Source organism: Phyllobates terribilis, unplaced genomic scaffold (assembly GCF_046119375.1).
Source record: "Phyllobates terribilis strain yellow unplaced genomic scaffold, ASM4611937v1 Scaffold_10__3_contigs__length_209671492, whole genome shotgun sequence".
Classification (NCBI taxonomy): Eukaryota; Metazoa; Chordata; class Amphibia; order Anura; family Dendrobatidae; genus Phyllobates; species Phyllobates terribilis.
Genome location: NW_027362770.1, coordinates 163,039,808 through 163,066,755, shown reverse-complemented (window position 1 = coordinate 163,066,755; position 26,948 = coordinate 163,039,808). Strand labels below are relative to the sequence as shown.

The 26,948-nt window shown below is 42.6% G+C and overlaps 1 long non-coding RNA gene across 1 annotated transcript in view; it reads left to right on the top strand.

The window, feature by feature from the left end:
* Window positions 1–656: 656 nt before the first annotated feature.
* The window catches only part of LOC141164198 (uncharacterized), an 87,238-nt gene continuing 60,946 nt past the window's right edge, over window positions 657–26,948 (top strand). Inside the window, exons 1-2 of the long non-coding RNA XR_012250871.1 lie at window positions 657–738; window positions 17,020–17,124. This is a non-coding gene — a long non-coding RNA (uncharacterized lncRNA). The remainder of the gene's footprint in view (window positions 739–17,019; window positions 17,125–26,948) is intronic.

Sequence of the window (26,948 nt, the reverse complement as noted above, 5' to 3'; positions counted from 1 at the left end):
ACAGCTGTGGGCTTATGAGGCTTCAGTTCATAATTGGTAGGTGGTAAAGTCCCATAATATGCTGCTTCTTGTCTTCTGACATAAGCTGACTCTAGACTGGTCCCCGTTGCTTTCTTGGAGGCTTCTTGACCCTGAGTTCTCGGTGGGATCCTTGTCCTATCTTGCGCCGTACCCATCCATGGCACCACAGCGGTGGGCATAGGAGGCTGCAGGGCATCATCTGCTGATGCTTCTTGTCCGCTGGCACCTGCTGGCACATGGCCGCTGCTTGGAGTTGTATTAATGTCAGCACTAAGGCCCAGATAGTCTCTCCACATGTTGAATGCCATATTTTCCCCTCTTTGCAGCTTCTGGTGTGTCTGCAAGGGGACACAAGATTCAGTACACCATGCACACTCACCTCCTCCCAACCCCCCAGACAAGGGGGAAATCTGATAACTATTAACCCCAGAACTGCCCGTTGCTGTTGTTTGCTGAGATAGGATGCACCAGTTACTTTTAACCCTTTAGTGACGCCCGTGCAATTTCAGGGGTTCACAAACTATCAGGATACAAACATAACTTCTTACCAGACGGTGGAAAAGTAATAGTGCCGATGGGTTCAGTACTGCAGTGCGAACACAAGATGGCGCCCGAGCACCCGGCGAGAGCTGCGCGGAGACGGAATGTTTACATCCTGTCAGTGGATATTATGTAACCCCTTCCTGCCCGCGGAGCCTGTGAGGCGGCTGTGCCGGGGTGAGTCCGGGGTCAGCCCGAGGGTGAGAGCTGCTGATGGTGGCTCTTGCTTACTCATTCCTACATGGGTTATGGTTTGTACTTTCTATTTCATCAATCCCTAGTAATTTCATTATTTTATAAGACCCTAAAGGCTGAGATGCCCCCAATAATGGCTGTGGGTAAAAATGTGTCCGCGATATAAGGGGGGGGGGGGGGGGTTATCCCACCACCCATCTCCCCAGACACCATCATAGGACTCCATAATACTGACCATCCCGCAGAGATGGAGCCGCCATTTGTTGAGTTGGAAGAAGCACGGCCTGTCTGCGCTGTGTGTACTGTGCCTTAAGGCCCCGTCACACTAAGCGACGCTACGGCGATCCCGACACCGATACGACCTGTCAGGGATCGCTGCTGCGTCGCTATGTGGTCGCTGGTGAGCTGTCAAACAGGCAGATCTTCCCAACGATGCAGCGACCCGTAGCGACCTGTATAACGATGCACGCCTATGTGTTTCTGTGTCTGAGTCGCCAACGAGGTCGTTGGTAAGGTGTCAAACACAGCGATGCCTGCTACCCAGCGGGACCGCAACGATCAAAGAAAGGTCCAGACCATTCCGACACGACCAGCGACCTCACAGCAGGGGCCTGGTCGCTGCCAAGTGTCAGACGTAGCGAGATCGCTGGTGAGGTCGCTGTACCGTCACAAAACTTGTGACCCAGCAGCGATCTCGCTTAGTGTGACGGGGGCTTTAGACGACATCAGGCGCGAGGCCCCAATTATCGCACCTCTGTAATAGTAATGGGCGTTACATAAGGGCCCCCTAAGCTCCAGGACCCAGTATTATCTATCTATTATCTGTGCCAACAGGAAGTTGATATCACCAACCATTCCCATTTAATTTAGGTGTATCCATATAAATGGCCCACCCTGTATTATCTATCTATTATCTATCTATTATCTATCTATTAGGGCTCTTTCACATGTCAGTATCTCCGGTATGAGTGGTGACAGTTACTGGAGACACTGACACACGTATGTCAGTGTGTTTTTACGGACCGTGTGTCCATGTGCTCCACACGGAGACGAGTCTGTTTTTTTGCGGATACACGGTCTGCAAAAGTGACTCACGCTGAACACACACGGATGACATCCATGTGTCATCAGTGTGATACAGACTGGCGCCTGGGAATCAGAGCTACAATTAGCATTGTTCTCAAGCGCCGGGTGCTGAACATTTTTGTCATCATGGTTCCCTGCCGGTTCTGCAATCAGCACCAATTTGGGACCATGATGAAGGTAGTAGTAGTCTGATCCCGCAGTGTCTCCATTTGTACAAATAGGAATAAAAGAATAAAATCCACGTACTCACCTCTCTTAGGTGTCCCCCGCTGTAATCCATGTGATCGCTGCTGCCCAGCAGCCAGGGAGAATCAGCGGCTCTGGAGCTGCGCTCAATGAGTGACAGTGACTGCAGCTCCGGCTCATTCTCCCCGCTCCTCGGCAGCAACGGTCGCATGGATTACAGCGGGGGACACCTAGTAGAGGTGAGTACATGGATTTTATTCTTTTAGTCTTATTTTTACAGGTGGAGACACAGCGGGAGAAGACACTGCTACCCTCATCATGGTCTCTGCTGGTGCTGATCACAGCTCTGGCAGGGAACCATGATGAGGGCAGCGTTCAGCACCGGCGCTTGGGAACAGCGCTAACTGTACACTGATTCCTAGGTGCCAACCGTGTGATCCTGATGCGGCACATGGGTGGCACACGTGTGACACACACGGACACACAGGACACGGATATCTCCGGTACCGGAAATATTCGGACTTTAGAAACTGGCCTTACAAGTATGTCATGATTGTCATACGTCACAGGCTCAATAAGGCTTCCTCAGACAGTCTTAAGACAACCTGCTCCATCTGGTAGGTTCCAAAATAACCCCGACCTTCACCCTTAACCCCTTTACGACATTTGATGTAACTGTATGTCATAATCGGGAAGGGATTCCCGCAAAACGACATGCAGTTACATTATGCTGGCACATAAGCTGTGCTCACATGATCGCCACCAGGAGCTCGGCTTAAGTGATAGCAGAACTCCAGCTGTCACAGCCAGTGTCGGAGCCTGCACTGCCCCCCACGGTTTAATTTCCTAAATGCCACGATCAGTAGTGATCCTTGGTAGCTCCTACTGTGTATGAAGGCCCGCTCTACTGCAGAGTTAAACTTTATCGACGAGCTGCACACGCCGATACAGTTAAAGATGGCGGTCTGTCTTGTAGGCCCCTCGAAGTCGCACTATTTGCCCCTCCCCAGTAGCTGCGCTAGTGTTTAAGAGTTGCAGTCCATTGACACTGTTTATGGTGAGTTAGCCACTGAAGACTTAGGCTATGTGCGCATGTTGAGTATATGACTGCAGAAATTTCTACAACATTTTCTGCATGACTAGGAATTATATGGCAGCAAAAACGCTGAGGAAAAAACATGCGTCTTTGGTGCATTTTTGCATGCATTTTTTATGCCTTTTTGTACATCAATGAATGTTTTTTGGAGCTAAATAAAGATATTTAAAAAAATAAATGTGGGACATTGCTTTAACCCTTGAATTATCGTCAGACCTGGGGTGAGTATATTGGTTAATATAAATGATTAAAGAATGTGTCTGTTTTATTTCAAATAAAGTGTTTTATTCTCGGTGTGTGTTTATTTAACTCTTTACTTACAGGTTTAGTAATGAGGGTGTCTGGCTGACACATCTTCATTACTAAACCTAGGGCTTGGTGTCAGTGACACCTAATCCCATTACCCCAATGCAACTGCACCAGGGCATCAGGAAGAGCCTGGGCTAAATGCCAGAATTGGCACTTCAAATATGAAGTGCTATTTCTGGGGCAACTGAGGGCTGGTATTTTTAGCCTAGCAAGGGGCCATTAGGCCAACATGTTCCCTGGCTATTAATAGCAGCTCACAGCTGTTTGGTTAGCCTTTACTGGCTAGTTTACAGGGGGATCCCAGAAAAAATTGATGTAGGGTCCCCCTATAAAATCTAACCTGTAGAGGCTAACCAGACAGCTGTGGGCTGATATTTATAGCCAGGGAAGGGGCCATGGATATTGGCCCCTTCCGAGGCTAATAACATCAGCCCTAATTCGCTTCAGAAATGGCACATCAATAAGGTGCGCCAAATCTGGCGCTTAGCCTCCACTCTTCCCACTTGCTGTGGTGCGGTGGCAAGTGGGGTAATACGGTTGTGGGTTCGTGTCAGCCTTGTATTGGCAGCTTATAAAATAAACTTGGCACTCTCATGACTCAAATAAATGATTTTATACTTTAATTAGGAAAGCAAGTGGAGTACAAAGACAAACGTTTCAGTCCCAATGGACCTTCATCGGTGTACAGTATAGTTGGATAGAAGCACATGGGGCAGAAGACCAGATGGTGCAGTAGCTTAGTAAAAGTGGAGGCAAAGTGAAAGTTCTGGCAAGGGAACGCGGTGTCCACGCTTGTTCCTGGAGGTGCCAATCATTCATTTGAGTCATCAGAGTGCCAAGTTTATTTTATACGCAGTTTTGGGTTGGTACCCTACTTGAACACCTTTATACCCCAGGAGTGCTGTAGTTTTTGATACCACTTGTATTGGCAACTGACATGAAGTCCAGGGGTTAGTAATGGGGGTGTCTATTAGACGCCCCCATTACTAACCCCTTAGTAAAAGTTTTGAAATAAAGACTCTTCATGTAAAAATTCCTTTATTTGAAATAAAAGTCCACATGGTTTTACACATTTATTTAAGGATAAAAAACAGAGTTATACTCATCTAACACCTAATACCAGAAGTCATTGTCCATTGTGAAAAAAAACAGAAAATAAAAAAGCATATTTATACTCACCTAACACATAATCCATTGAAGCCATTGTCCCCTGTAAAAAAAACAAAAGTAAAAAACTACCATATCCCTCACCTTTCCAAAGTGATGAAATAATGCAGAGTGTCCCATGAGGATCTGGATCAGTTATAGAGCAGTCACATCAGAAATCACTGATGTGACTGTTACACACTGACACAGGCAGTGTGTAGCGCTGAGCTGCCATAAGAGAGGTCACTTGAGTTCATCAGCTGATGAACCACGGTGACCTCACGGCACCACCGCTGTGTGAGAACTTTCTCATGCAGCGGCGGTGCTGTAACTGAGATCATCGGAGCTCATCGCCTGATGAACTCCTGTGACCTCTCTCACGGCAGCTCAACGCTATACACTGCGGGAGTGATCACGCTCCTATCAGTGTGTAGCCGGCTGCTGAGTAGAACAGTCACATCTACTGATGTGACTGTTCTACTAGTGATCCTATCGCCATGGAACTGTGTGAATTACGTGAATTACGGCAGATAGGTGAGTACATGGTAGTTTATTATTTTTTCTTTTTTGCAGGTTACATATAGTTACATAGTTACATAGTTTATAAGGCCGAAAAAAGACAAGCGTCCATCGAGTTCAGCCTATTTCTTGTGCACTGCAGCTATTCCGCAGCGTTGATCCAGGGGAAGGCAAAAAAAAACCATGCGGTATAGGCCAATTTACATCATTGAGGAAAAATTCACTTCCCGACTCCAATCTGGCAGTCAGATTAAATCCCTGGATTAATTAACTATCACTAAGCATAAGATGTAATTTTATTGTTCTCAAGAAAGGCGTCCAGGCCTCTCTTGAACTCATTAAGTGAGTTGGACATCACCACTTCCTCTCCCAGAGAGTTCCAGAGTCTCACGGCTCTGACCATAAAGAATCCCCTTCTATGCTGGTGCAGGAACCTCCTTTCCTCCAGACGCATAGTGTGCCCCCTCGTCTTTGTCACCATCCTTGGTATAAACAGGTCATGGGAGAGATCTCTGTACTGCCCCCTGATGTATTTATACATGTTTATGAGGTCTCCCCTAAGCCTTCTCTTTTCCAACGTAAATAGGCCTAATTTTGACAACCTCTCTGGGTATTCTAGTGCCTCCATTCCCTTTATTACCTTAGTCGCCCTCCTTTGTACCCTCTCTAGCTCCAATATGTCTTTCCTGAGCACCGGAGCCCAGAACTGTGCACAATATTCTAAGTGCGGCCTTACCAGAGCTTTATACAGAGGAAGAACAATGCTCTCATCATATGCCCCTATTCCTCTTCTGATGCATGCCATGACTCTATTTGCCTTCGCAGCTGCTGCCTGACACTGGGCACTCCAATTTAATTTGCTATTAACCAAGACGCCCAGGTCCTTCTCCATGTCAGATTTCCCCAACGGTTTCCCATTTAATATGTATAGGTGACTGCTGTTTTTCTTTCCCATGTGCATGACCTTACATTAATCGGCATTGAACCCCATTTGCCATTTTTTGGCCCAACTCCCCAATTTATCTAAATCCTCCTGTAGCTGTGCCCTATCCTCATCTGTATTAACTACTTTACAAAGTTTAGTATCATCTGCAAATATTGCTATTTTACTATGCAACCCTTCCACTAGATCATTAATAAAGCTAAATGATTAATAAATCTGAAATGAGATTTGGGGATTAGGTGTTAGGTGAGTATATGGTTGTTTATTTTTTTATTTTTTACAGGGGACAAGGGCTTCAGGGATTTGATGTTTGGTGATGTGTTTTTTATTTCAATATTTATTTATTTTAACTTTTTTTTTTCTTTACTTTGAGTACAGACGCCGGCTGATGACAGCTCCCATCAGCGGCGCCTGCTCTCGTTATCAGCGACAGCAAACGTAGGCTGATGGGAGTAGTAGTCTCTCATCAGCTGACATCTTTTTTTGCATTTTTTTTTGCATTTTTGCCACGTTTTTTTACCCATTGACATCAATTGAGTCAGTAAAATATGCAGCAAAAATCCACAGCAAATCTGCAAACATTTTTATACCTGCGTTTATGCTGCGTATTTGACAGACTCAATTCATGTCAATGGGTAAAAAACGCGGAAAAAAACGCACAAAGAATTGACATGCTGCAGATTTAACAGCAAAGCAAATCCTGAAAGGAAAAATACTGATCATGTGCACAGCACTTCAGGGTTCTCATTGACTTTGCTGGCGCCAATTGAAAGCTGCAAATCTGCACAGTGTGCACACAGGCTTAAAGGGGCTATTTGGAACATCATTTTTTTTTCTATGGGGCTAAGCACTTATTGGCAGGCAGTTTCTACCTACCTGCCTGTGCTGCCCTGCGACGACCTCTCCGGGGTCATAGCGGTCAGAGGACTGTTCCTGCTGGCGATTCTCCTGCTTCCTGTGAAAGTTCAGCTCCTTCTCTTCCGTTCTGCTCTGTCGATGAACCATCACTGCCGATGTCATGTTGATTGACAGCTGGCTCAGCCTATCACAGCGGGGAACTGGCTGGCAATCAACTTGATACCAGAAGTTCCGGCCCATCGACAGAGCAGAGCGGAAGAGAAGGAACTGAACTGAAAAATTAAGTCTTAGATAACGTGAGTTCGATGAAGCTTTGCAATTTTTCTGATAGATAGTTGCTGATAGTAAAAAAATTAACTTTCCAAAATGGTGCAGAGTTCTCAGTACTGATGGGGTCTAATATGAAACTTTTTTTGTGAAATTTACATGCTTTAATAGTTTAGAAACAGGTGATTGCTCCAGTTTGTTCACCTACCACTAGGTGGTGCTACAGGACTTGTTTATAGAGTACACAAAACCCATATGCACCTTCTGCAAGTAACATTAGCCGTGAGACTAAATCATACACTATAGACAGCACCTAACTGCTGCGCTGGGTTCTGTACTCACTTAGGCTCTGAAGACCTTTTTTTTAAATGCATGTATTTGGGTCAAGAAAAACATTTTTTTTTGCAATTTGGCTTCATTAAAATGTTGCACCATTTGGCTTTTACAAACACATTTAACTTTTATATATTCTATTCATAGTTTGTATTGTAAAGCCGAATAAAGACTTGCGTCCATCAAGTTCGACCTGTTAGTTCTGTAATTGCTAAAGTTGATCCAGAGGAGGGCAAAAACCCCAAATGATTTAGCCAATCTTCACCTGAGGAAAAATTCCCTCCCGACTCTGAAACCAGCAGTCAGAATAAATCCCTGTATCAACCTACTATTTTATTTTATTTTTAAGTATATGATGAAATCTGCCTGGTATCTAGAAATGCATCCAGTCCCCGCTTGAACTGGTGTAGTGAATCTGACATTACCGTCTCCTCACTCAGTGAATTCCATATTCTCACTGCTCTTACCGTAAAGAACCCCTTCCTATGCTGGTGCTGAAACCTTTTCTCTTCCAGTCTTAGTGAATACCCTCTTGTTACCGTAATATCCCTCCTTTTGAACAAATCCCGGGCAAGATCTCTATACTGTCCCCTAACATATTTGTACACATTTATTATGTCCCCCCTCAACCTTCTCTTTTCCAGGCTGAATAGTCCTAGTTTTGCCAACCTCTCTGGGTATTGCAGTCCCTCCATTCCCTTTATTAATTTTGTTGCCCTCCTTTGTACCTTTTCAAGCTCATTTATATCCTTTCTATATATTGGGGCCCATAACTGAGCACATTATTCCAAGTGTGGTCTGACCAGTGCTTTGTACAGTGGAAGAACAATGTTCTCCTCCTTTGCAGCTATACCTCTTCTGATACATCCCATTACCCTGTTTGCCCTTACAGCAGCGGCCTGACTTTGGGCACTCCAATTTAGTTTGCTATCAATCAAGATGCCCAAGTCCTTCTCCATCTCTGAATTCCCCAATGATTTCCCATTCAGTGAGTACTGGTGACTTCCATTTTTCCTTCCCATATGTATGACCTTACATTTCTCCTCGTTAAACCTCATTTGCCATTTAATGCTCCACCTACCCAGCTTATCCAAATCCCTCTGTAGGTCTGCACTGTCCTCTTTTGTATTAATTGTTTTACATAACTTTGTGTCATCTGCAAATATTGACATTTTACTATTTATCCCGTTGACTATGTCGTTAATAAAGATATTAAATAACATTGGGCCTAGTACAGATCCCTGTGGTACCCCACTAGTGACGCTTACCCAATCTGAGTATATTCCATTTATAACCACCCTCTGCCTTCTATCCTTTAGCCAGTTAGTTACCCACTTGCAGACATTTTCCCCCAGCCCCATCATCCTCATTTTGTATACCAACCTATTATGTGGCACGCTATCGAACGCTTTTGAGAAGTCGAGATACACGACATCCACTGGTTCCCCCTGATCTAATCGAGAGCTAACCTCCTCGTAGAAGTCAATCAGGTTTGTTTGGCAGGAGCGATTCCTCATGAATCCATGTTGGTTCGGGGTTAATAGATTATTAGCATCAAGATGCTCCGTAATTGCCTCTTTAATGAAGCTTTCAAAAATTTTGCCCACAACGGACGTCAGACTCACCGGCCGATAGTTTCCGGCGTCACTTTTCGCTCCCTTTTTGAATATTGGCACTACATTCGCCTGTCGCCAATCAAGTGGCACAGACCCAGTCTCAACAGAGTCCTTAAATATAAGATATAACGGTCTGTCTATCACATTACTTAGTTCCCTTAGTACCCGTGGGTGTATGCCATCAGGTCCTGGTGATTTGTTTATTTTAATGTTACTGAGGCGTTTCTGTACCCCAGCTTGGGTTAGATTTGTCATACTTAGTGGAGGATTAAGTTTGTCACTTCTCATTTCTCCTGTTAGTTCTATTTCCTTTGTGAAAGTTGTCGAAAAAAAATTATTTAATAGATTAGCTTTATCCTCATCTTTCTCTATGATTTTGCCTTCCTCACTTTTTATCGGTCCAATATTATTCGATTTAATCCTTTTACTATTTATATACGTAAAGAACAGTTTGGGATTTGATCTACTTTCCCTAGCAATACGTCTCTCTGTTTCCTCCTTCGCTATTTTTATTTGTCTTTTACAGGTTCTCGTTTTTTCCTTGTAACACATTAGTGCCTCCTTACTGTTTTCCTGTTTTAATCTCTTGAATGCCTCTTTTTTGCTATTTAACGCCCCTTTTACGTTCTTGTTCAACCATATTGGTTTCCTCTTATTTCTGGCCCTTTTATTCCCATACGGTATATATCTCTCACACTGAGTATTCAGAATTCTTTTGAAGGTTTCCCATTTACTATTCGTATCCCTTTGATTAAGAAGTTTGTCCCAGTCAATAAGTTGAAGGTTTTCTATCAGCTGATCAAACTTCGCCCTCTTAAAGTTTAATGTTTTTGCTGTTCTCTTATTGATAACCCTACTGAAGGGCATTTTGAAGTCGATAATATTATGATCGCTATTACCTAGGTGTCCCCCTATCTGTACCTCTGTTATTCTATCAGGCCTATTAGTCAATATTAAGTCCAACACGGCCTTCCCTCTCGTTGGTTCCTGCACTAGTTGGGAGAGATAATTATCCTTAATATTTGTCAAGAACCTTTTTCCTTTCTGAGATCTACAGGTTTCTGTTTCCCAGTCAATATCCGGGTAGTTGAAATCCCCCATTACAATCACTTCATTATGTTTTGCTACTTTGTCTATTTGTCCTAATAGCAGATTCTCATTCTCCTCTGTTATATTTGGTGGCTTATAGCAGACCCCCAGTAATATTTTATTATTATTTTTTGCCCCCTCTATCTCTACCCACATGGACTCGACCCCCTCTTCTCCCTCTCCTATATCTTCCCTTAGTCTGGGTTTTAGACATGACTTTACATATAAGCAGACTCCTCCGCCTTTCCCCTGTTTCCGGTCCCTTCTAAATAAACTATAATCTAATAAATTTACCGCCCAGTCGTAGCTATCGTTTAGCCAAGTCTCTGTTATACCTACGATGTCATACCTCTCCTCCGATATAAGCGCCCGCAGCTCATCCGCCTTATTGGTCAGGCTTCTTGCATTGGTCAGCATGCAAGATAAAACTTTGGGGTTATTTAACATCCTATTCTTCTCTAACGATCTAACTGTACTATCCCCACCCCCCTCTCCACCCTCATTATATTCACTTCTTCCCTTCCCCCTTGCTTGCCTCACATCCCACCTATTTCCTTGGTTTCCCCCCCCCGTCTCTAGTTTAAAAACTCCTCCAACCTATTAGCCATCTTCTTCCCCAGCACCGCTGCACCCTCCCCATTGAGGTGCAGCCCGTCCCTACGGTAGAGCCTGTAGCAGACCGCGAAGTCGGCCCAGTTCTCCATGAACCCAAACCCTTCTGCCTTGCACCAACTCTTTAGCCACTTATTCACCTCCCTAACTTCCCGTTGGCGCTCCTGTGTGGCTCGCGGGATTGGTAGTATTTCTGAGAAAACTACCTTGGAGGTCCTTGCCCTAAGCTTCCTACCTAGGTCCCTGAAATCATTTTTAAGGACCCTCCATCTACCACTCACTTTGTCATTGGTGCCGATGTGGACCATGACCGCTGGGTCTTCGCCAGCCCCACCCAGTAACCTGTCAACCCGATCCGCGATGTGCCGGACTCGAGCGCCAGGGAGGCAGCACACCGTTCGGCGATCCCGGTCTTTGTGACAGATTGCCCTGTCTGTCCCCCTAATAATAGAGTCACCCGCTACCAGAACCTGTCTTGCCTGCCCTACACTTCCCCCTCCCCCTCATTACTGGAGCATACACTCCCCCGGCGGTCAGAGGATCTGTCGTGCTCCAATAATGCCGGTTCTGAACCAGCCTTCCTATACTTCTTCCCTCTATCCCTCCTAACTGTTATCCAGCTCCCTGCCTGTTCAGCCTGATTCAGCATTGATTAATAAAAAAATAAAAAAAATGATCAGAGTTCTGTTTATTTTTGTGATACAAAGGTCCAGATCCCCTCCTTAGCCAAAAGGATAAATGCTAAAATCCTAACTGCTATCATTCGAAGGCGCTAAGTAGATTGCTGATTACTGTTTTATTATTGAATTCAATGTATTAACAGTATGCTGCATGCTCCCTCTAGTGGTGACTTTTGGTATTCAGAATTTCATCAATCGTATCTATGTCCATGTAGAGGATTTCTTATAGAGAAACAGAGACCCACGTACACTTCCTATGAAGAGAAAAAGACCCACCTACACTTCTTATAAAGAGACAAAGACCCACTTATATTTCCTATAGAGAAACAAAGAGCCATCCACACTTCCTATAAAGAGACAAAGAACCACCTACACTTCCTATAAAGAGAAAAAGACCCACCTGCACTTCCTATACAGAGACAAAGACCCACCTACACTTCCTATAGAGAAACAAAGAGCCACCCACACTTCCTATAAAGAGACTAAGACGCACCCACTCCTCCTATAGAGAAACAAAGAACCAACCACACTTCCTATAGAGACAAAGACCCACCCACTCCTCCTATAAAGAAACAAAGATCCACCCACACTTCCTATAAAGAGACAAAGACCCACCCACACTTCATATAGAGAAACAAAGAACCACCCACACTTTCTATAAAGAGACAAAGACCCACCTACACTTCCTATAGAGAAACAAAGAACCACCCACACTTCCTGTAAAGAAACAAAGACCCACCCACACTTCCTATAGAGAAACAAAGATTCACCTACACTTCCTATAGAGACAAAGACCCACCCACACCTCGTGTAGAGAAACAAAGACCCACCCACACTTCCTATAAAGAGACAAAGACCCACCCACACTTCATATAGAGAAACAAAGAACCACCCACACTTCCTATAAAGAGACAAAGACCCACCTACACTTCCTATAGAGAAACAAAGACCCACCCACACTTCCTATAGAGAAACAAAGATTCACCCACACTTCCTATAGAGACAAAGACCCACCCACACCTCCTGTAGTGAAACAAAGACCCACCCACACTTCCTGTAAAGAGACAAATACCCACCCACACTTTATATAGAGAAACAAAGATCCACCCACACTTCCTATAAAGAGACAAAGACCCACCTACACTTCCTATAGAGAAACAAAGAACCACCCACACTTCCTGTAAAGAAACAAAGACCCACCCACACTTCCTATAAAGAGACTAAGACGCACCCACTCCTCCTATAGAGAAACAAAGAACCAACCACACTTCCTATAAAGAGACAAAGACCCACCCACTCATCCTATAAAGAAACAAAGATCCACCCACACTTCCTATAAAGAGACAAAGACCCACCCACACTTCATATAGAGAAACAAAGAACCACCCACACTTCCTATAAAGAGACAAAGACCCACCTACACTTCCTATAGAGAAACAAAGAACCACCCACACTTCCTGTAAAGAAACAAAGACCCACCCACACTTCCTATAGAGAAACAAAGATTCACCCACACTTCCTATAGAGACAAACACCCACCCACACCTCCTGTAGAGAAACAAAGACCCACCCACACTTCCTGTAAAGAGTCAAAGACCCACCCACACTTTATATAGAGAAACAAAGATCCACCCACACTTCCTATAAAGAGACAAAGACCCACCTACACTTCCTATAGAGAAACAAAGAACCACCCACACTTCCTGTAAAGAAACAAAGATCCACCCACACTTTCGATAGAGAAACAAAGATTCACCCACACTTCCTATAGAGACAAAGACACATGCCCAATTCCAGTAGAAACAAAGACCTGCCCCAATTCTTGTACAGTGAAAAACAACCACCCCCACTTCCTGCACAGACAAAGATTACCCCATTTCCTATAGAAAGACCTGCACCCACTTCCTGTAGAGGAAAGAAACTATACTCCACTTCCTTTAAAGAGGCAAATACCCGCCCTCACTTCCTGTGGGGAGACAAAGACCAATCTACTTCCTGTAAAGAAACAAAGACAAAACTTCTCTTCCTGTAACCGGCCCCCACTTCCTCTGTAGAGCAGAAGACCTGCCCCCACTTCCTGTAGAAAGGAAAAAACCCATCACCACGTCCTGTAGAGATGAAAAGACCGGCCCCCACTTCCTCTAGAGAAGAAAAGACCTGTCCCCACTTTCTGTAGAGAGGAAAAACCTGCCCCCATTTCCTGTAGAATTAAAGACCCTCCCCACTTCCTGTAGAGATAAAGTCCCTCCCCCACTTCCTTTAAAGAGACAAAGACCTATTTCAGTGTCTCTGCTGTTACAGGTGGATTACACTTGATACCAGGCAGTAGACAGCAAGTTACATAGAAGGGAGACCTGTAGTGGCTGGCACTTTGATGTGATATTTTTGGGGATAATACAACATAATTTATAAATTAAGTAATTTACAGATTGTCCATTTATCACATTAGCTACAAAATATAGAGATCAAGTTGTCTGAAAGTCCAGAGACCCTTTAAGGGATCTCATACCTTCTTTTGGAAACACAGGAGAAAGTAAGGGTTAAAATTAATTTTACTTTTATGTATTATAAGGTCAATCAGTGACATCGAGGTGCCAGGTCCGGGTCATGACTTCTCTGTATCCACTTTTTACATTAGTCTACTTTCATGCATCGTCGGTCCCCCTGAAGGTACGCACATCATTTACATTGCTCTCCTGCACATTTAATTAGCCTCCATGCATACAGCATGATAAATCTTACATTTTCCCGTAACAAGGATGATTCCTGGAGTCATGTGATTTTTTTGCAACGCGCCATTTCTCTATGAATACATCTTTGCTGTAGGCGTCTCACATGAATTTTTTTTTGGAATACATTTTATTAAGCCTGACATTGGCAACGTCGAATCCTCCGCTTATAATATACCATGCTGCTTAGAATATAAAGTTCTCCCCCAGCTAAAGGGCAATGTGGCTGTATGGATAAAAATGTAATTTGCAAGTAAGGAGTGGAGAATTTGCATCGTTGGTCTTGGTAGGATAGACCAAAAAAAATCATTATTGTTAGACATGGAAAATCAACTTTTTTTTCCCACCAGGTTTAGTATTCTGTGCAGATTAATTCCCTATTAAATTTTTATTGCAACTCTTTTTTCTCCTGCATAAATTTAAAAAATTCTGGATTCCTGTAGTCACCAGTAGGGGGAGCTCACTGCATACTGATTATAGAATGAAGCAAATAAAAACTCAATATGCCATAAGCTCCCCCTAGTGGTGGCTGCAAAGCACCAGAATTCTTTCAGCGCTTTTGCAGCGTTTTCAGCCATTTAAATGAATGAAAAAAAATGCATTAAAAATGCTCTTATTTTATCTAGCATTTTTCCTGCCATTTTGGTGCCACTTCCCCCCAGGTTTAGTATTCTGTGCAGTTTAATTCCCTAATATACTTTTATTGCAGTTACAACAACTCTTTTGGATTCCTGTAGTCACCACTAGGGGGAGCTTTCTGCATACTGAATATAGAATGAAGCAAATAATAACTCACTTGTAGATTGTGAGCCCTTGCAGGCAGGGTCTTCTCTCCTCCTGTACCAGTCGCTGACTTGTATTGTTCATGATTATTGTATTTGTTTGTGCTATGTATACCCCTTTCACATGTAAAGCGCCATGGAATAAATGGCGCTTTAATAATAAATAATAATATTTTGCAAAATGTGCGAACAAGATTTAAGAAAAAAAAGAGCATTTGATTTTGTGATTTTGTGTAAAATTTATGACCAGCGGTTGCAATTTTGATGAATTTTGCGCAAAAAACATCAGTGGATACCATAAGGCAAAAAAAAAGAAAAGCAACTGTAAGCTCACACCTAAGGTGACCACATGCCTGCCCAAAGCAGTGCTCCAACAGCAAAATATAAAAAAGGCCCTATGTTCTCATTTGCTCTGCTAATATAGATTGATGCGCATGTGCAGCCTTGTAGTGCCAAAATAAAGTGCAAGTGCAGAGAAAAACATCTTAACAATCTATATAGTAGCATGTCACAAGAGTAATGCAAGGGACAGACACGTAGCATAAACAAGTCCCGGGGGCAGCGCCCTCCCCGATGTGCGTTTCTGCCTTGTCTGGGGGTCTCGGTTATAGACAGTTTATATCAAAGCAGCAGTTTGTATTTAATTGTGCCTGTCGCATTCACAGAGAGGAGCATTCGGAAATTGTCTGAGGAGACCTATAAATTACGAGTGCAAGAAGCCTCATGGTGACATTACTGCTACATTGTGAGATGTGTGGTGATTAGAGGAACCAAACGGTAATTGTCGGAGGCCAAAGGACCGACATACACAAGTCAGTGCTGCCGATTCAGATATACAGAATGGAAAACACAAGCTTCACGCCGTGTTACATCAGTTTCTACTACATCTTCTAAAAAAAAAAACTATAGGATCATCCCTCAAAACCCAAAAAGCTTTAGGGCTTTGAGGCAAACAAGGACCCACTAGACCGAAAAAAAAAAACCCTGAATAAATCTGCTCTTAGTCAAGGAAAAGTTACGCTAGACCAGAGGCCCAGTTTGACTTGTCGTCCAAGGGCCAACAAACAAATCAATCATATATCTATTTTCAACATCTTACAGGTAAAGAATTTGGAGTTTTCAGCCTAATTATAAGGGGTAAAATTGGAGAAAAATTACTAAATGACCATCAACTTTCCCTGTGGAGGTCACTCTTTGCTCCTTGAGGGAGGGTGTTGTGGTCACATGACAATTAGATAGGTTAGATGATTTTCTATTTGTTTGTTAATATGCTGAGAACGGAAGGCCTGTCAAAATTTGTAGAGATTTGTGGTTCACCAAGAAACTAAAATAGTCCCCTGAAAATTTGAACTCCAACTTCACTGAGGTGCCAGCTTTATCTCTTCAGCAAGCTGTCTTGTCTCTGTAGATCATCTCAATGGCTTCATGTGACATCCCACTCACACATGCTAGAAGTTCAGCTCTCCTTACTGGAAGGCGATAGGTCACAGGCACCTCTCCTGTAGCACTCTACTACACTCTAGGAGTGTCTCCACTCAATCATCTAGTCTTGGTGGTGCTGTTCAAGGGTCCTGTCTGGTTTGGTGCAGGGGGAAGCACCACCTGCAGGGAGGATGCACTCAGTATGTAGTCTACTTCCCTCATTGTCCAATGTCAGTACTTAGATATTGCCTCTTTTGTCTTATCAGGGTCAAGTGTCCACATGCTTCTCAGGGGCTGTTCTTTTAAGTGCTTCTTTGGACCAACAGGACTTTCCTCTATCACCCATTCGCCAATCTCTGCTTCACCACTCCCAGGAGCACTCCTTTTCCTCCATCTTCCAGGGCAATGATTCAACTAGCTTCCGATACCTGAGACCCATAATAAATCAAATTTGTTACAAATTGTTCCCAAATTTTGGAATCCAGTTTTTGAGGTATTTGATTGTCACGAATCCAGCCATCCTCAATTTTCCACGTTTCGCTCCTCCTTTGATACTCCAGACACTGAGGTCAATGTTTTGCCTTCTGCAGATATTTGGCTGGTGAGGAATGTCACTTACTGGCCTACATGCCGTAAGAACCTGAAGATCTTTATGGAGGACCCGAGGCAATGCATTGAATCAGGATCTAGGTCAAGTGAGTATAAAGTGTTTTATTATTTATTCACTCATCTTCTGTCAGTAACTTGACCAACGTAAACTGGCTGGTTGGCGCTCTTCCATGGCGTAGCCATGAGGAAGCTGAAAAACAATGGCGCTCTCACCTGTACCTGCTCCAAGGTGGAGCCTCACCTTAAATTTATACTCTTCATTTTCTACCAACTTTTCTATGTTGGTGAGCATAGCCCATAGCTGGCATTACAGCTCTGGCAAAAATTAAGAGACCACTGCACAGTTTTCTAAAAATCCCCATCTCTACATGTCTGACAGCCATTCCATTCCAGTGTCAGTTGAATTCCAACCACAGTCCACCTCATTCTACTTAATGTGCTTCTAATTAGGTGATCACCTGAACCAAATCTTATGTAAAGAGGGAAAGTATAAAAAACACTGCTGTGGTCTTCACAATCCTCTTGCAATAGGTCAAGCTGGATGGCAAAACCAGTGCTAGTAATAGCCCAAAAGTAATTTGAATGAAAAAATAACTTTTAAGCATGCAAAAGGAGTTGAAAAGAAAAGTCTTGAGTGAGGAAAAGAAGGACTCAATTCTGGCTTTACTAGCAGAGGGATACAGTGAGCATCATGTTGCCTCCATCCTTAAAATTTCGAAGACGGCAGTCCATTACAACAGGGTCAAGCAGCAGACATTGGGGACAACAAAGCTACAGACCAGCAGAGGCGGAAAGCGACTCTCCACTGACCGACATGGCCGTCATCTTATTCGAATGTCACTCAGCAGCTGCAGGATGACATCAAGTGACCTACAAAAGGAATGGCCAATGGCAGCTGGGGTGAAGTGCATGGCAAGAACAGTTGGTAACGGGCTCCTAGAGGCAGGCCTCAAGTCATGTAAAGCTAGAAAAAAGCCTTTCATCAATGAGAAGCAAAGGAGAGCCAGGCTGAAGTTTGCCAAAGACCATAAGGATTGGACCATAGAGGACTGGAGTAAGGTAATGTTCTCTGATGAGTATAATTTTCAGCTTTGCCCAACACCTGGTCTTCTAATGGTTAGACGGAGACCTGGAGAGGCATACAAGCCACAGTGTCTTGCACCCACTGTGAAATTTGGTGCAGGATCGGTGATAATCTGGGGATGTTTCAGCAAGGCTGGAATTGGGCAGGTTAATCTTTGCAAAGGACGTATGAATCAAGCGGCATACAAGGTTATCCTTGAAAAACACTTGCTTCCTTCTGCTCAGTCAATGTTCCCCAACTCTGAGGACTGTTTTTTCCAGCAGGACAATGCCCCATGCCACACAGCTAGGTCAATCAATGTGTGGATGAAGGAGCACCACATCAAGACCCTGTCATGGCCGCCCAATCTCCAGACCTGAACCCCATTGAAAACCTCTGGAATGTAATCAAGAGGAAGATGGGTCGTCACAAGCCATCAAACGAAGAAGAACTGCTTACATTTTTGTGCCAGGAGTGACATAAGGTCACCCAAAAGCAGTGTGAAAGACTGGTGGAAAACAGCCAAGACGCATGAAAGCTGGGATTAAAAATCATGGTTATTCCACCAAATATTGATTTCTGAACTCTTCCTGAGTTAAAACATGAGTATTGTTGTTTCTAAATGAATAAGAACTTGTTTTCTTTGCATTATTTGAGGTCTTTTTTATTATTTTGACAATTTCTCATTTGCTGCAAATAAATACAGAATTTTTAGCTTTGAATTTCGGAGACATGTTGTCAGTAGTTTATAGACTAAAACAAAAATGTACATTTTACTCAAAAATAGACCTATAAAGAGAAAAATCAGAGAAAATGAAAATTTTGCAGTGGTCTCTTAATTTTTGCCAGAGCTGTATATACAGAGGATACAGCCTGGCTTCAGTATAGAACATTTTCTTTCCAATTTTTTTCCAGTTCATTTAAGAATTAATTACAGAATATTAATCAGATTAAATTACTGTCGATGTAACGTTGCTCTATCAAACCCACTTTTTTTCCTCTTCTTTCATTAATTTAATGTACCTGTGTATTGTCTAATTGTTCAATTTAGTCCCTGAATGTTGGTAATTCCATTATTTCCACATCGATTTGTGTTGAGTTTAATCAATTTAATAACTATGCATTAAAAATCTATCTGGGGCGCTCATTTCACAATGTGAGTTTTTTGCCATAGACATTATAACAAGAAAGGCAAATGATTTTTGAACGAGTCGGGGGCGCTCATTTCAATCAGTTGTGAGCAAAATACATTGTGATTAAACCATAAATGTAAAAAAAAAAAAAAAAAAAGAGTTTGGAATGGAATCGAGCTGCAATACCAGGCAGAACCTATGGAATTTTGTGGCGCTGTTTCTGGAGGAATGTGAAAGAACAAAGCCAATTTTTCCTTTCAATGCTTTTATTTTTCTAAAAACCTTAACTTTTTTTTCCATGAACATAGCCTCAGAATTATTTTTTTTTCTTTTAATTTTAAATGACACCATTCATTTTACTAAATATAATGGTAAAATGAAAAACGAAGAAAAAGTGAGATGGAAAAAAAAATCCGCACAATTCCGTTTTTGTTTTTTTGGGGGTTTAATTTTTAGAGTGCAGTAAAATTAACTGTTGTTTCATTTTTTTTTTCCTCTTCTTTATGGGTTAAATAATTTTAAATTTCGATGGAGTGGACTTTTAAGGATGTAGAGATACCGAATATGTCAGAAATTGACAGTGACATTTGAGTAGTTAGGCTATGTTCACATGTTGCGTTGTTTTTGCTGCGTTTTTTTTTTCTGCAGGCAAAACCTACTCTCTTAGCAGTAAAGAAGCTACCTACAAAATGCAGGTCTTGCTGCGTTTTTTTTGCTGCGTTTTTCAGGATCCCAAAGTTCAGCTTTGCTTCCACCACAAAAGCATAAACACAGGTCACCAATGCAAGACATATGTGAAACCATAAAACAATTTTTGGGAAAAAAAAGGGCAATTTGATCAAATTATTAAGTGGAAAAAGATTTTTATGTCTGAAAAAATAGTAACTATTCTGAACAAAAAAGTTCAGGAAAAAATACACAATTACAAATGTAAGAGCGGGGGGAGGTGGTCGGGAATAGTTTACCTAATACATTGGCATATCATTGAGTTTGTAGGACACTGTTTACTTTCATACTTTGATCGGCCCTTTAGTTTATCAGGTATTGTTCAATTTCACACCTTGGTCTGCCAATGTTTATTTTGCACAGCTTCAAGAATTTAACTAAACTGTACTAATCCTAACTGTCATTTTCAGGTGAGGAGACCAAGACATTATGGTTTAAATTTGGGAAAATAACAAAAATAAATGATTTTGACATACTGCTGTACCTGCTTTTTTTCAGCTAAAAATGCAGCAAAATCTGCTGTTTTTTGCTGCGTTTTTGCACTTACTCACTGCTTTCTGTGGGTGAAAAAATGCTGAAAGAAGGGACATGCTGCAGTTTTCAAAAACGCACCAGTTTTACAATTCAGTCAGGAAAAAAAAAACAAGGTGTGTGCATGAGATGTGTGCATGAAATCTCATAACTTTTGCTGGTATTGTAAAATGCAGCTTAAAATTTGCATAAAAATTCAGCAAAAACGCAACATGTAAACATAGCCTTAAACAGCAGAGATCGGAGAAAACTGATGGCTGCTGTTAGAGGCAGGTGCTGGCTGTATAACACAGCTGGCACCTGCTACTGAGCCCAATCCAGGAGTAAGCGAAAAGAAGCCAATTTCCCAGCTGCACAATTAACAGTTTTTTTATAACACCATAATCTTGGACGTCATGATATAAAATTATTTCTGCCGTTTTCCTATAAAATCCTATTCGAGCATGTCTTTTGCCCAGCAGGCCACATCTGGAGGCAAAATCTCGGCTTTATTAGGAGAGATTGTGGCATTCAGAAGAGTGGAAGATGCAAGTTCTCTGTATACAGAATTGAGTCGGCAGGTCACGTAGATAAATCCCGCATCCCGATGGGAGAGTAACAAAAATACTTTTATCAGCACAAAATCAATACACGTGAAGGAGGAACGTGGGTGTAAGCAGACAGAAAATTGCTTTGCTGTGCCGTCTGCGAGTCCTGTAGAGAGGATTCTGCTTCCTCCCGGAGAAGATCTAGGAGTTGATATTGGCATCGATAGTAAACGTCCCTGAGATAATGAAGTTTAAGAAAAATAATTGAAACTTTTATTTATTTATTTTTACTCCCATAAGACTAAATGTACTCAATTTAAATTCCTGTGCTCAATAGCAAGATCCTCTTCCAGCTCTAAAGTAGACGCAAACTGTAAGGCTGTGTGCACACTGTGGTGGCCATGTGCACACACGCCTCCCATCATCCTACGGCCGCTCCCGCTGATAATAGCAAGAGCAGGCGCAGCTGAGGGGAGAAGTAGTCTCCTCAGCCGGTGCATGTGTTCCATGTAAAAAAAAAAAAAGTTAAATAAATTGCTATTAAAATAAAAACACCTTATACTCACCTACCCCTGTCATCACGAGTGTCCCAAGGTGTTCCTATCACCTGGCAGCACTCTATACACTGACAGGAGCACGATTGCTCCCGTCACTGGAGTTCAATCAGCTGATGATCAGATGATGAGCTCCGGTGACCTCACTTACTGTATCACTTCGTGAGAATTTTGTCAAGCAACACTGGTGCAGTAAGAGAGGTCACCAGAGCTTATCAGCTGATTGAACTCCAGTGACCTCACTCCTAGAAGCTCAGCACTATACACTGCGTGGAATGATCGCGCTCCTGTCAGTGTATAGTGTGCTGTCCTCTAGAACCAGTGATTGCTGGTGTGACTGCTCTAGAAGTGGCCCAGATTGCCGTGGGACACTGTGGATTATGTCATCACGGCAGACAGGTGAGGGATACGGTTGTTTTTTTTTTGTTTTTTTTACAGGTGACAATGGCTTCAGCAGAATTGGCATTAGGTGAGTATAACGGTGTTTTTTATTTTTAAATAAATTATTAAAACCATGTGGAATTTTATTTAAAATTAAATACTTCATTCTGGCCGTGTCTTTATTTAAATAACTTTACTACACGGTTAGTAATGGGGGCGTCTTTTAGATACCTCTCCATTACTAACCTGGGCTTCATGTCAGCTGCCAATACAAGGCTGACATGAACCCCAATCCTATTATCTCACTTGCCACCGCACCAGGGCAAGTGGGAACAGTGGAGGCTAAGAGCCAGATTTGGCGTATCTTATGAATGCGCCATTTCTGAGACTGCTGAGAGGTGATATTGTTAGCCTCAGAGGGGGCCAAGATCCATGGCCCCTTCCCTGGCTATTAATATCTGCCCATAGCTGTCTGTTTAGCCTTTGCTGGTTAGATTTTATAGGGGGACCCTACGTAAAAATTTTCTGGGATCCCCCTGTAATCTAGCCAGTAAAGGCTAAGCAAACAGCTGTGGGCTGTTATTAATAGGGAACATTCTTGGCTAATTGCCCTTTCCCTGGCTAGTAATATCAGCCCACAGTGGTTGGCTTTCCCTCTGCTGGTTATGAAAATGATGTGGGAACCCACACCATTTTTTTAAGGGTATGTGTCCACAATCCGGACATAGCAGCACTTGGGAAGCAGCATATTTTTGCTGTGTCCAAAACTCTGCATTCTATTGAACGCAGGTAAATCCACATGTGTTCACTGAACCATGCGGATTTACCGCATTTAATACATTGTAGTGGTCAAATTTCTGTTACGGAGACTAGCGACAAGAGAATTTGACCTGCTGCGGTCCTGAAAGACTCGCCGCACGTCAGTGTCCATGGGTGATGCGCAGCCTCAGATGCACGCATAGTGGACATGGCATTTCTAGAAATCCCATCCACTATGCTGTAACATCTGGCTGCTGCGAGTTTGACGCTGCACAAATACGCAGCATCAAGCCAGCAGCATTTCTTGATCATGGGCACATACTCAAACTCACCCGCAGCATGTCAATTTCTGTAGTGGAGACACTAATCTACGCTGGAGATTTTGACTGATTGAAATGTTATTACATGCAGTGGATCCGCATGTACTAACAAAACAAGTGCAGCATTAGGATTAAGGGTATTAGGTAATAGGATTAGGCGTTGCTGATACCTAACCCTAGCTTTAGTAATGAAGAGGTGTCAGCCAGACACCCTCATTACTAAACCTGTAAGTAAAGAGTTAAAAAAAACACACCGAGAAAAAAAACACTTTATTTGAAATAAAACAGACACATTCTTTAATCATTTAAATTAACCAATATATTCACCCCAGGTCCGACGGTAATTCAAGGGTTAAAGCGATGTCCCACGTTTCTTTTTTCAAATATCTTTATTTATCTCCAAAAAGCATTCATTACTGTACAAAAATGCATAAAAAAACGCATAGAAAACATGCCAAAATCACAGCAAAATGCACATTTTTGCTGCAGCATTTTTTCTGCCAAGAGATGCAGAAACTTTGCAGAAATTTCTGTAATGAAATACTGAACGTACGCACATAGCCTTAGAATGGATTTAGTCTATAACAAGCCTATCTAGAAAAGACAGAGGCTTTTTGGTAAAAATGTTATTGGTTTCTGTCAGATTCGATACTTTCTGAATTCATTCCCAAAAATTTCGAATTCATCATAATTTTGGGAAATTTGTGATGAATTTTATTTGTTACGAATCAATTCGCTCATCTCTAGTCCACTCCTATTCCTATTGCTTAGTTTAGCTGCCACCATCTTACCAACGCTAAGACCTAAAGGTCCTGCTGTTCTTCCCTACTTGAAAACAAAAAATAGGTACCATGGTCCTCATCATACAGTTCATGCCAACTTTTCTAAATGCTTTTCTGGCAGATCGACAAAAGAGTTCAATGTGCATAAGTATGCCCCTTTCCCTACTGGTCAGTCTCCATCCATGAGGCTACCAGAAAAAAGAAGAGACCTCTCGAACAACTGGAAAAGTTAGAAAGCCTCTTGGGACGTTCACACAAACATTTTCCCACCCCCTGAATGTGAGTCTGATAGGGTTTGGAAGAGGTTTGTGTGACAGCCCCACAGACTTTCTAAATTTTCCAGTTGTTCAAGAGATCTCTCCCTTTTTTGGTAGCCTCTTGGATGTTCTCCAAGAGTTGAGTCTTCATGCTTGTCCACCTCTAATGTTGTTTTCCAAAGCTTTGCTGCATATGGAAAGGAAGAGCTTAGGCTCACCTTGACTATACGGAAAGTCAGTTTGGCCAACTTGAGTAGGTTCTAGACTACACCGTCCCTATTGCTTCTATAGCATGAACACCCATTGGTGGTTACATGAGGATTGACATAGAAAGTCATTGGCAAGTGATGGTTTTATGAGTCAGGAACAAAATTAGTGTTACATTTATGTCTTAATAGAGCATCTATAACTCTGGCATTTGCCCCAGAGGGTAGGTCTATAAGCTCAGAGATGTAAAGGAAATGACTGCGTACAGTGGATACACCTGAATAGAAGAACGGATGATAAACTCATATCTAACAGCAGAGTCTTGAATCTAAGTTGCTCTGATAAATTGGCTACATTCAGGAATCCTTCGAGGAGTGCATTAGATTGATTACCAGGGCTCCGTGCGAGCACCTCTACAACCACATGCCAGCTTTGATTTCCATGATTAGGTCGGAGAGAATGATTTCAGGTCAGTCTCAGCTGTTCTGTCCTTTGGTAATTCTCCGGCAACTCCATCGTCCTTCATGATGTGATCATTGACCCTTGGAAAGTGGCAAGACAAAATGAAGACAGTACATAGTTTCTGAAGTAAAGGCATGGATTAGGACATGATTTATGTGTTATCCTCATTAGAAGGGGGATGAATGAAGATTATATAATTTTTGAAGTCCTAATCAGTTTGTGTCCTTCCGTGTTAACAGCCTTTTTGTGCACTACAAGGTCTTCGTGTATTTGGTTTTGTGTTTATGGCTCGGGTATACGGCTGGCCATATATATTGCATAAATGTTGGGCCATCACGGTCCTCTCCTAATGTCTGCAACCAGGGAAAATTAGGATTGGTTGGACATGTTGGATTTTACCATGTCCAATACTTTGTTCATATGAGAAATAACCTCCTGCCAGGTATCTGCTCCCCTCATCTTCACTCTTGAGAAGTGAGAGTGACCATAAAGGTGGACATACGCATTAATGTTATTGACCAAACCAACCAATTTTGGCAGAACCACCTAATGTTTATGAGAGCTTCCCGACTCTCCCTATATGGCAGATTGGTCATTTGGATTCCTGCATCCTCTATCCTTTTGTTCTCAGACAATTAGTTTATCATGCTCTCTTCTTATTCCCAAGGCTCTGCCAAGGTTCTGCTCCTCACATCTTTATCCTGCAGAAATGATGATGACACTAAAGATGACATACAACTTAAATTAATGTCGGTCGACCTGCCAATTTGAACTTGACCTTCACACGATCTAATATGTGGTGGGCTTCCTGATTCTCCACTGATTGTAGATGTTGGCAGGAAGAAGCAAGGGGCAGTTGGATTACACTACTGGTAATTTTGTTCTCTGGGGAGATAAGTCACCACCATAAGTGTTTGGCTGTGGCTTACATACGTTTCCCTATTCTCTTTGCTCACTTGGTCCAAATTGTTTGCTTCAGTTAATATTATTCTAAAAGTCATACACATTGGATTAATGTTGACTAGTGTTGAGCGAGCATGCTCGACACTGCTCGGTACTCGCCCGAGCATCACGCTACTCGGGATGTTCGGCGAGCACCGAGCATTTCCGGGTTACTCGGGCGGGAGCTCGGGTCTCCTCCCTGCATGTTTGGCGCTCTTTACAGAGCCAATGAACATGCAGGGATTGCCAGCCAGTCACTGTAATGCCGCAGCCATGTTGTTTGTGGGCATTACAGTGATTGGCTGGCCGCACAGCGTCACCTCGAGTATTTAAAACCGGGCGCCGCCATCTTGGACACAGTCGCTCCGGATCAGACAGTGTAGGGACAGCGCTGCTGATTTAGGGAGAGATATATCCTGCGAAATAGTTAGTGTAGGGTCTTTAAAGGCTGCCAGATCAAACAAACAGTCCTCAGGACTAATATCCTTCCCAGATATCAGGCAGGCAGGCCGGCTGTATAGGAGACGCAGTGGTTATACCAGCAAACGCTGCATTACAGTCCTGTGTGCTCCTGTTGCTGAAATTGCTGGACTTAGCTCCAGGTCTCGGGGGCCAGGAAAAATCCTTTTTTTTCATCTAAATCCTCTTTTTTTTTCCTCCTTCACACTGTACAAATACCCGTCTTATTAACCTTTTGGTGTCCCCACCCCCCCCCCAAAAAAAAAAGTGTGTCTCTGATTTTTCAGACACAAATATATCTGTTGAAAATAGTCTGGTGTATGCTAGAGAAACAGAAGTGTGGTTTTGCAGTTCCACAGTTCAAACCTCTGTATTATCCACTTTTGGGCCATTTGTATCTAAAAAAAACAGTTTGAGTGTGTCGCTCACTGTTCAGCAGCAAATATATATATTTAAAAAAGTCTGGTATACACCAGTAAATTATAACTGTGGTTTTGCTGTTCCACGGTAAAAAATCTCTATTATCCTGCTTTTGCCATTTTTTGCCGTAAAAAAAAAATAATAGTGTCTCCTGATTGTTCAGACACAAATCTATCTGTTGAAAATAGTCTGGTGTAGGCCCGAGAAATACAAGTGTGGTTTTGCAGTTCCACGGGTCAAATCTCTGTATTATCCTGCTTTTTTGCATTTTTTGCTGTAAAGAAAAACAGTTGTGTCTCCTGATTGTTCAGACACAAATATATCTGTTGAAAATAGTCTGGTGTAGGCCCGAGAAATACAAGTGTGGTTTTGCAGTTCCACAGGTCA